Source organism: Salvelinus sp. IW2-2015, linkage group LG23 (genome assembly GCF_002910315.2).
Source record: "Salvelinus sp. IW2-2015 linkage group LG23, ASM291031v2, whole genome shotgun sequence".
NCBI classification, from domain to species: domain Eukaryota; kingdom Metazoa; phylum Chordata; class Actinopteri; order Salmoniformes; family Salmonidae; genus Salvelinus; species Salvelinus sp. IW2-2015.
Window position 1 is genome coordinate 1,253,463 of NC_036863.1, and position 11,758 is coordinate 1,265,220.

The following is an 11,758-nucleotide window of genomic DNA, read 5'->3' on the forward strand; positions in this document are numbered from 1 at the left end:
AAATAAACCGTCATTGTATATGGAATATTGGAAGGGAGTAGTAGGTGGGAGAGAGGGTGGTAGAAACTGGATGTCTGCGAGCTGGCGACCCAGACTTATTACTACAGCTCCCAAGACTTGGGGGCAACCCAGATTAAATTACAGGTGGAGGGAGAGTGTGCTTGTTAAAGATGCCTGCCCAGGACTGTAAGGGACGATTCTCCAGATTAATAAAATGGTTTTAAATTGTCTGTGTGGTCGTTCTGATGCTTCGGCAGGTTGAAAAGGGACAAGGGTGGTAATCAACCCCGAGTGTGGGATTATGCATGGATCCTTCTGGAGTGGCAGTTGTTTTGGCTTTATGTGCCCATAGACGGGGGCAGGAATGGACCGCTGCTGATTTCACTGGAAACATTATCTATGTAGAGGCTGTACTGACAGTGGGTGGGTGGAGAGAACCCCTAGAGCTGCAGAGTCTGCTTGGGCTAGAGCTCAGAGTATTACATATTACAGATAGAGGTCAACTGTGTCGTGATGCAGACCTGGGGCAAGACCGGATCTATTGGTATAATTCAGTCCTGGTCCTCTTGCTTCCACCTGAGTGGATGGGGTGCATACCTATTGTTATCCATCAGCAACTTACATTGGTAAAGTAATCGATTAAGTGCCCTTTTTACCGCGGCTTGTTACTTGGTGGTTTTAAGTGGGCACGAGTGGGGCACGAGCAGACTTGTGGGACAGGCTTAGCAGATAAGACCTAGCGTTAGGAGCGTTTGGCATGTAACCTAAGACCGTGTTTATGATCCAACCTTGGAGGCCCCTGTCAGGCCTGCTCCAACGGCGACCCGAAGTATCCCCCAGAAGCCCAGTAGTATATTACATAGGATGATAAAATAACATGGACAAGAATTGTCCCATAGGCTAACTAAGTTAGGGTGCTTAGCACCGACCGGATCTATACAGAGTTATTACGAGGCGTGAAATTATTTGGTCGTGCCATGCAGTGACTTGGGGAGACCCAGATCGATTACTCGACACTATCTGGAGGGTCTGGTATAGGAGAGAGATTAGTGGTATTTACCTGGCAGATGGGGGTAGACGCGTGATGATAGGCTTGATCCCAATCTTGTGTAGAGGAGTGTGCATACCCCTCTGCCATTTGAGGGTGTCTGAGGGGGAGTTGGGTGATAGCTTGGGGGGAACAGAATTATGTAAGTTCAGTCGTAGGCCCTCCTGTCTCCTAGTTATGGAGTGCAGGGAATCTGAAGAGATTTAGTAGTTGGGCAGTATACACTGCAGTACTGGGGCAGAACGCAGATTATTAAAGTATCTTAGTGACCACCCCCTTCCCTAGTGAGGAGTGTGGGATGCCCGGTTCGGATCTTCGATTGTGGTGAGCAATGGAGAGGTAACCTTCAGGGGGTAGATGTTGGGATATACAGTATCTGTAGAACTGAGCTGTCGTGGCGCCTCTTCCTTTTGTGATGCGTCAGTCAAAGGAGGGAAGTAATGAGGCAGATACCCCAGACATCTCCTCTCCCCCATCCCCAAAAAGTGAAAATAGAACACCTTGTCCGTGTGCTTCCTGGGGTCTCCGGGCGCCACCACAACATGGTTGGATAGGAGTAGAGCGTTGGGGAAGACCAGATTTATACAGTATAGTGGCCTCTTCGCTTGAGCGCGTCTAATAGGAGGACAGGTAGGGACTAGATCTTTTGGTAGATTCCATTGTAATGGTGTGTTTACTTGTCCGTTGTCAGGGCCATGGGGAGACTCCACCATCTATTCTAGCGCTATTGAGGTGTGTACAGGGGGTAGATTGGATACCCTGCAGACTGGGAGACACAGATTATATACAGTACTGGTCCTTGCCGAATGGGGCAACTGAGGTATCGCGTAGGGATTATTAAAGTACAACTGCAGACCGGGGCAGACCCATTAGTTATATACAGGTAAATTCTGCCAGACTGGGGCGAACAGCACAAGACTATACCAGTCAATTCAGCTGGGGACAGACCAGCGCTCATTCTTCTGTAGGCTGACGGTCCTTGCAAAAAAAGGGGGGAGTTTGGATATGGTGACGTTGTGCATGGCGGCTCTCTCTCATTCTGAGGGGTTCACGGAGGAGTTTCAGTGTGCAGATAGTTTTGAGTGGAGCCCTATTTGTCGTTGCTGCCGTCTGAAGGGTCTGCAGGGGAGTTTGGGATTGCGGGGACAGACCCAAATTACTGGCGGTGGTATCAGATGATGTCTTACCTGTACGTGCAGCAGTTGTTGTGACCGTGGCCCTTGATTCTAAGGAGTAATGGATCTATGCGGGTCCTTCAGCATGCATTACTAGTATTAGTGAGGGGCCTGGTCCATCTTAAGATGTGTGTGGAGTCTTGGGATATGGTGACCCCCTCCTTAGTCGATGTTTGATGAAAGGCATAGGTCGTGTGTGTAGGGATTTTCATATGTAGGTAGTTCATAGGGTTGATATGTAGAGGTGATAGTGAGTGCTTGTCGTGTTCGTGTTTCATTCGGCCCCACTTTACTTCAGTCCTCCTGCTGAGAGCGTCGTAGTCGCCCCCCTTGGGAAGAATATGCAGGGGGGGTTGGGGGATAGTCATCTCCAGAGTAAAGCCGTGGACAAAACAAGGTTGGGAAGAATGCCCCGTTGGCGACGGTGGGAGGTGGATATAATCCGATGGTGCCCAGGGGGGGAGGGGAGGCCCGTAAAAGTAGAGGGGGCCGGAAGGGGTGGGGTGTGTTAGAGGGTGGGCACCCGTGTGCCGTGTATTGTTAAACCGTAGGTGCTGGCATGTTTGGATATTAGTGAGGATGTTGATGACCTTTTGTGGTGAGCCTCATTGTCTAGTCTGTAAGTAGGTAGAGCTTAGAGTGGTAATATCAGGGGGAGATTTGGGACACGATAGCTTTTAAATGAAGCTATGGTCGTTGTAGATAGTTCGTTAGAACATCGTAACCCGAAGATGGTCGGTTGTGCTCTGGTTAGTAGGGTGGATGCTGGTCGAGGAGGAGTGTTTTGAGGAGAAGAGTAGAGTGAGTGTAGGAAACCGGCTTTGATGATAACTTTACTCTTCAAGCAAGAAAGAGGCATGCCTCTCAGTGCAAGAGGCGTACAGTCCTGGTTCGATTCAGACATGTTTCATCACAACTGCTGTGAATTTGGGGAGTCCCTAGGGGTGGGCTGATTCTCCATCCTGATGTGCCTCAGGGGGAGTTGGGATAAGATAGTCTGGTGGGGAGTTCGGGGCTCTGTTGTGGTGCTTATTCTGAGGATGGTCTCCCCAGTCGTGGGATAGTATGGGAATTAATGCAGAAGAAGATCGTCGAAATGTCGTCCAATATAAAAGCATGACCCCTACAGTCTTTATGTTAAAAATGAAATGTTTTTAAATGTTGTGATGCTCGAGTGTTGAAGATTACTTCCAGGTTGAAAGGGGAATAGAAGGATGGTAGGATGGTGTGGAAAGAATTATGAATGTCAGGTGGGGCAATTATATAAGCTGGCAGCTGGGCGAGGTATCCTTTAGTTATTAGGGGTCGTCCCACGATAGTATACAATGTGCAAACACACTAATTCAGGTGAGATGGAGCTAACACATTGAGTGGGGTTCAGATACTGCTCTGTTGGATCAATGGGTAGCACACTATGGTTTGTAGTATTAGGGATGTTTTCTCACCCCTAAGTGCATCGAAATTGCTGACGACTGGATGCGTCCCTGTCTATCCCTATGAATCTTGTGATCTAGTCGGCTGTTTTTCACTTCAGTAAGTGTTGGAAAGGTAGAGCTGTTCGCCGTTTTTTTTTTTTATAATTAGGAGGGCAATCATGGTGCCTTTATGGCATGCCCCACCGCACCCGCTTAGAGTCCGTAATATGTCCATTAGAGCGGGGCTTTGTGGGAGTATAGGTAGCTTACATGTTCTTAGCTGGTTAAGAGCCGAAGTTTGGGGGCAAATGTTCTTCAATTAGGCGAGCCTATAAGGTAAGATTTGTACCCCAACCCGTAATTTAGCTCTGCCGTGCGTTTGGGTTCGGGTGAATGACGGTCACTGATTCGTTAATTCAACGTAAGATGCATTGGGACTCTGCTAGTGGTGCTAGCTGAGCGCGTCCATAAATGGCTGGCTTGCATGTCTTTCAACATCAGGAGATGTACCAAGGGTGAGCACACCGTTTATGGCCTAATGCCGTTGACATGACAACCCCAGCACTAATCAACAGTCCAGTCTGAAGGGGTTCTCTACGCCCCATTAGGAGTCAACGAGGTTGATTGGCCAATTCTTATGGACTGGATGGTGTCGTGATATCTGTGTTTTGTATCAGGGGCGCTCTCTGTATATACTTTTAGAGGGTAGTGGTCCGAGGGTTTTATGTAGGGTATATCTATGGCGGTTGTAAGTGGTATAGAATGGGGGTGGGGAGCTGAAGACCTCTGGCAGTCTGAAGACAAAAAGTGTGCAAGCGTCTAGGCTGAACGGATGAGGAAGATTCTTAGTGTATAGGCTCACTGAGGTTTACTTTGAGGTATGGTCTTGATTCGCAAGGGGGATTTGGTATGAGAGCCATTGTGTACTAACCCGTGTCGTATGCGGTTTTACGCTAGGTCTCATGAATTCTTGTAGGGTTTCAGGCAGGGTCCCCGTGAACTCATGGGGTATAATTTGTGTTCTTGTGTTCGCGAGAAATTGTCTTGGGATTTAGGGTAGATAGGTCTGCCCCAGGTGTAGTTAGGGTTAAAGGTAATTATATGTGGTGTGTGTTTGGGTTTGTTGTTATGTTGTTTTTCCTGAGTGTGAGTGATAAGGTGGGGATGGAATGGAGGTAAATATGGTGACGCTAGGTGTGGATTATGAGAGGTCGTTGCAGGTGTGTTGGAGAGAGAGAGGTGGGTCGTGCATGAGGGTCTCTCTAAATCGCGATAGGGGTAGAGATTGGGGGGATTTGATGGGGGTTGTGTAGATTCAGACATAAGAAAAAATAAAAAATGTACGTTGTCGTGGCCTCAATTCTTGCTGAAGGAGCTGCCTTCCATAGTCGATTGGTACGCAAAGATATTGGGGATAGTTGGTGATAAGACCTATCCAATAGTCAGTGGACTTTGACCAGGATTGCTTTCCTAGAGTGTGTATCCAGGAGGGGGAAGGCTGATTTGTGATAACCTGTTGTATCTATGGCATGTATTAAATAGGCTATATGGAACGTGGTCGAAATCAATGACTCAATCTGAGGGTGGCCTAGGTGGGAGTTTGGCAAGCCTGAGGTGGATGAGCGCGTCGTCTTGTGCGTGATAAAGGGAACGTGGGATGTAGTTATACTAAATGCCTGTTGATAGAGCGGGTGTGGTTCACAGGGGATATGGTGTTGGGATAGGGTGGTGCAATGATCACGTGTGTACGTGGGCTTGGCAGGCGTGTGGTAGTATCTGAGCCAGAGTTTATAGGTCAAGTTAGTGTATGACTGTAGAACCATATTAGACGGGTTTTTACTGTGATCTGATGAAAATGATGGAGGTCATAGGAGGTAGAGTTCGATGGGATAACATGGTGAACCCGCCCCTTGCTGTCGATGCGCGAGAGGGGAATGATGCTCGGCGGGCTCAGAAGTTGTACGCGTCCCCGTCAGTGTGTCTGAGGGCGATTCTGTGTTTTAGGCGGTGCCTTTCTAATGGTGCGGCTCTTATGAGGGTCCTCAGGAGGAGTTTTTGGGAATGAAAAGTGGGAGGGCATGTGAGGGACTGGGGCAAAGTGTCTTGGGTCGTGGCCGCCCATTCTTTCGTCCTATCTCAGGGGATGTGGAGTAGACTTGTCGGCTTTTCTCTGTGGGTCTGAGGGGTCTAGGGAGTTTGGATATGGGTAACCACCTTAGTCCGTGGCTCTCTGAGGTCTCGGGAGGAGTTGGGATATGGTGAAACCCTTTTGTGTGGCTCTCTTCTCTGAGGGCAGGTCGGGGAGGTTGGAGGGGGTGGTGACCTGGTGTCCTCCGTTGAGGGTTCAGTGGGGGAGTTGGGATAGGGGTGCAGATGGAGAACAGATTTAATTCACACGAGGCAGAGGTTGGTAAACGGGTGACACAGTTGTAGATGAGTGAAAACAGGGCAAATATAAGTATCCACTATTTAACCCGATGGGCAACGAAGGGGTGCACTGAGACATGGCTTGCACATCTGGTGGTGGGTGGGGGTTGCTCCTAGAGTGGTTTTTGACTGATGTCGTCATCAATGTGAGTCGGGGGACTACAATGAGTGGTGTTGCTAATGAAATAATCGTTCTTTAGAGACGGGGCTTTTGTGAAGTAAGACAAGCCTGGCAATGTCTCCTGGATTAGTGTGATGAGCAAACCACTATAGTTGCCCTGAAAATGCATGATATGACAAGGCGTGCCAACAAACTCACACCACCACACACAGGGCGGCCACAAGACACCAGCAGGCTTCTAATTGCAAATCAATTTTAACTATACTGATGTGGATGTGTGATTCTGAGGGGGGGATTTGTTCGACCTATGAGAGACCCAAGACGAGTCTCATGTCGAGCTAGGGAGAGGCGATGTTTGACGACAGCTGATGGCGTGCATGGGTATCCATATGGGGGCTGTGCGTGTCAAAGGGTAAGCGATGAAGACATGGAGTGGTCAGACGGCACCTAGATTAGTGCAAGGACAATCAAACGCCTTGAGAAGATTCCCTACGCTCGGAATAGCACAGGAATCTGGAATTAGTAGGTGGTGAATAATTTATGGTACGGCGGTTTCATATCCAATAGACCCCAGGCATCAAGGTGGACGGAACCATAGGTAGGACAAAGCTGGGCATTGTTGCCATAGCTAAATACCTGAAACATTGATAGGCGAGAAGAGTGACATTTAGGGCGGGATACCAGAGCTTGACGGGGTAATAACATAGAGCACCGCTGTGTGGCAGGTAGAGAGAAGTGTGGTATAACTGTGATGGTGGAGGAGCCTGGGACAGTCAGGCATTCTTATAGCCTCTAAAATCATCAGAGCCCAATGGTCAAAGAATGCTACCGTGCGGCCTAATATGTTTGGGAGACCGTTCAAAGATAGTTTGGTAATAATCCAAGATAACTTACAGATCTTCATTGTAAGGGTTTAAAACTGTTCTCCTGTAGCCTGTGGCTTCTAGTGAACGGCCTGGATAGCACCAGCGGTTAATTATTGAGTAGGCGATGGCTTGTCATGTGAGAACGTAGCCGGTTAAGTGCTGGCGACACATCTCCACAGCTTGCCAGACGAGTGAGGAGAGGACCACAACCATTACAGATGTATAATAGTTTTAAATAGCACACTTACCCCGCGACACACTAGAGCCCAGGTGCTTCTCTGGGTGAAAAGTGCCTGAAAGCATGGCCCCTTCCCAGGAAGATGACTAAGCACAGTCCCCGAGGTGGGGTACCCTACTCAGTAGGCCGTGCCGGTGGAACTGGTTGCCTTTAAGGTCACCATATACAGAGAGGGATACTGGAGGGCTCGAGAACCTGCCTTGGCAGTTTGATCGATATGTGGAGTCGGCGATAAATGGAAAATGTCGTCAGGATGAGATATAGATTCTGTTAGGCATATATTTAGTCGCAGTCCGAATAGTAAGAGCCAGGAGGTATAAGGGATGGTTTTGTCGGTCGCTCGATGATCCTCGCCGGAAGCTTTGGTCGTCCTCTGTTAATCTCTATCGTGCGCGAAGGTGGGAAACATCGTCTAAGTTCACCTGACCGTAAGGATGGCCTGTATAAGGAGGTTCTGGAGCGGTCGGTCTTATTTAGATCCACTACCTATGAGGGATCTTTGAGATGGAGTGAGGGTCATATAGGATAGGCTATGATGCTGGGGCAGAGGGTGTGTCACAAGCATAACTAATCGCTGAGCCCTGGAGCTTTTAGCTATGTAGCAGGCATAGCTACAGCAGGCCGGAATTGTCAATCGCTGTGCGTTTATACAGGTGAATAAAGCCTCAAATCTGAAATACCGTGAGAGAGTATTGTAGTGGTAGGAGTATTTTAACGATTACTAGGTTCCCGGAAGGTTTGCTCAGATGGTATCAGGTACTAGTACCGGGTCATGAGCCACTGGGCTCGGACTCCGAGCGGTGTGGCCTATGTGTAGGTCCCCTGGTTGGCTAAGGTACGGTCTAGAATTGAGAAATTAGACAATTGGTCAAACTGGATAAACCACTATTTTACGTTCTGCACGGCTACGGGCAGGCTCATCTGAGGAGCATGAGCTAAGAGCTGCTTGTACAGATGCCCCCATGACAGATTGTCGATGGCATACAAGCGAAGAAAAAAGAGAGTGCTCATTCCTATCTGCTACCAGAGTTGAGGTCTGTTGTGATTGGAATTGTCTGTGCTACCATGGTTACGGATGGTACTGAGGATACAGGGGTGATGGTCGGATTGTCTGGAGTGGTTTATCGTCGAACGGAAGTGAGGTGCTAGGGGACAGTAGACCCCCACGAGAGCCGTAGTCTATCGTGCCGCCGGGCATATACTTTGCCGGTGGCCGGGCTCCTAATGGTCTGGGGGGTGTGTGTACAGCAGATCATCGGATGAGCTTGTTGTCATTGCAGGCAATCTCAACGCTGTGGCGTTACAGGGAAGACACCTCTCCCTCTCAGTGGTACCTTCCTGCAGGCTCATCCTGACATGACGCCTCCAGCATGACAATGCCACCAAGCCATACTGCTCGTTCTGTGTGTGATTTCCTGCAAGAACGGAATGTCCGTGTTCTCAATGGCCAGCGAAGGCTCGGATCTCCAATACCATTGAGCACGTCTGGCCTGTTGGATCAGAGGGTGAGGGCTAGGGCCCATTTCCCCCCCCCAGAATGTCTGGGAACTTGGGAGTGCCTTGGGTGGGGAAGATGGGATAACATCTCACAGTCAAGAACTGACAAATCTGGTGGCAGGTCTATGAGGAGGAGATGCACTTAATGCAGCTGGTGGCCAGATACTGACTGTTATTTTGATTATGACCCGCCTTTGTTCAGGGAACATTAATTCAGAGATTGCCTGCAATGACAACAAGCTCAGTCCGATGATGCTGTGACACACCGCCCCAGACCATGATGGACCCTCCACCTCCAAAATTGATCCCGCTCCAGAGTACAGGCCTCGGTGTAACGGTCATTCCTTCGACGATAAACGCGAATCCGACCATCACCCCTGGTGAGACAAAACYGCGACTCGTCAGTGAAGAGYCCTGTCTGGTCCAGCGACKGTGGGTTTGTGCCCGTAGGCGACGTTGTTGCCGGTGATGTCTGGTGAGGACCTACCTTACAACAGGCCTACAAACCCTCAGTCCAGCCTCTCTCAGCCTATTGCGGACAGTCTGAGCACTGATTTGAGGGATTGTGCGTTCCTGGTGTAACTCGGGTAGTTGTTGTTGCCATCCTGTACCTGTCCCGCAGGTGTGAAGACCGGATGTACCGATCCTGTGCAGGTGTTAAACGTGGTCTGCCACTGCGAGGACGATCAGCTGTCCATCCTGTCTCCCTGTAGCTCTGTCTTTGGCGTCTCTCAGTACGGACATTTCCATTTATTGCCCTGGCCACATTTGCAGGCCTCATGCCTCCTTGTATTATGCCTAAGGCACGTTCACGCAGATGAGTAGGGACCCTGGGCATCTTTCCTTTGGTGTTTTTCAGAGTCAGTAGAAAGCCCTCTTTAGTGTCCTAAGTCTTCATAACTGTGACCTTAATTGTCTACCGTCTGCAAGCTGTTAGTGTCTTAACGACCGTTCCACAGGTGCATGTTCATTAATTGTTTATGGTTCATTGAACAAGCATGGGAAACAGTGTTTAAACCCTTTACAATGAAGATCTGTGAAGTTATTTGGATTTTTACCAACTATCTTTGAAAGACAGGGTCCTGAAAAAGGGACGTACATTTTTTTGCTGAGTTTATAAACCCCCAGGCTCCTCCACCATCAGGGTCCACCACTCTCTCTCTCCACACAGCTGCTCTATTTCCCCTTAGCTCTATCCCCTAAATGCCTTTCTCCATCATGTCTAGTTGGGAAAGCCAGTTTCATTCTACTGGTTAACGGTCACAAAATGGCATTACATACTAATTCAGTTATACTAGGAATCTTCTCAGCGTTTGAGTGTCTTGCAATTAGACTGCCATGTCTTCAGCTTCCCTTTACACACAGCATGGTTACCATAGCACCATGGTGATGACAGAGAGGTGAGAAAACAGAATCACACATCAGAGTAAAATTGGATTGGCAATTGTAGAAGCCTCCTGTGTGTGTGTGTGTGTGTGTGTGTGTGTGTGTGTGTGTGTGTGTGTGTGTGCACGCCTTGGTCATGATTCATGCATTCAGGGCAATGTAATAGGTGGTTTGTATACATAGCTAAGTCCATGAGACATTTGCCAGCTTGTCTTACTGGCACAAAGCCCCGTCTCTAAGAGACGAGTGATTTGCTTAGCAACCACACTCATTTGTTAGTCCGACTCCACATTGATGACGACATCAGTCAAACCTAGGAGAAAGCAACAACAGATGTGCAGCCATGTCTCAGTGTGTGTGTTTGTGCGTAAATAGGGGATGCTTATATTTGCCCTGTTTCACTCATCTACAACTGTGTAACCTGTACAAGTGTGTGGTGTGAATTGGAAATGTGTTTCTTCTGCATATCCCAACTCCCCCCTGAGACCCTCAGAGAGAGGACACGACAAGGGTCACCATATCCCAACTCCCCCTGAGGCCCTCAGAGAGAGAGAGGCCACGACAAGGGTCACCATATCCCGAGAGAGATAGCGAGTGATTCTTGCTTTAGCCAATCAGCACACTCATTTGTATAGTAGCCGAGCTCCTACGATTGATCGGACGACATCAGGTGCCAACCTAGGAGAAAGCCACAACAGAATGTTTGCATGGCCATAGTCTCAGTGTTGTGTGTTTGTGCGTAATTTAGGGGGAGCTTTTTATATTGATGCCTGCTGTTTCACGTCATCTACAACTGTTGTAACCTGTACAAGTCTGTGGTGGGTGAATATGGTAAATGTGTTTTCTCTTACTGGGCATATAACCCGTAACTCCCCTGTAACCCTCAGAGAGCAGGACACGACAGAGGGTCACCAGATATCCAACTCCCCTTGAGGACCTCAGAGAGAGAGAGGCCACGACAAGGGTACAATAATCCAACTCCCCTGAGACCCTCAGAGAGAGAGCCACGACAAGGGTCACGCACTATTCCCAACTCCCCCTGAGACCCTCAGAGAGAGAGGCCACGACCAGAGGGTACACCATATCCAAACTCCCCCTGAGACCGCTCAGAGAGAGGAGGCCACGACTAAGGGTGCACCTACAATCCCAACTCCCCTGAGACCCTCAGAGAAGAGGCCACGACAAGGTCACCATATCCACAAGTCCCCACTGAGACCTCTCAGAAGAGAGAGAGGCCACGACAAAGGGTCCACCATATCCCAACCTCCCCTGAGCCGCCTCAGTAGAGCGACCACGTACTAAGGGTCACCATATCCCAACTTCCCCTGAGACACTCAGAGAGAGAGAGGCAGACAAGGGTCACCATGATCGCAACTCCCTCGTTAGAGCCACTCAGAGGAGAAGAGAGAGCCACGCACGATAGGGGTGCACATGTATCCGCAACTCCGCCTGAGACAGCCCGGTCAGAGAGGAGAGGCCACAAATAAGGGTCACCGAATATTCCCAACTCCGCCCTGTAGACACGCTCAGATGAAGGCCATACGAAAGGGTCTTCCCATATCCGGAACTGCCCCTGAGACCGCTC

At 49.2% G+C, this 11,758-nt stretch overlaps 1 pseudogene; it reads right to left on the minus strand.

Annotated features, from left to right (window-relative positions):
- Nucleotides 1-11,758, minus strand: part of LOC111950825 (sarcoplasmic/endoplasmic reticulum calcium ATPase 1-like) — a 160,138-nt pseudogene that overhangs the window by 30,863 nt on the left and 117,517 nt on the right.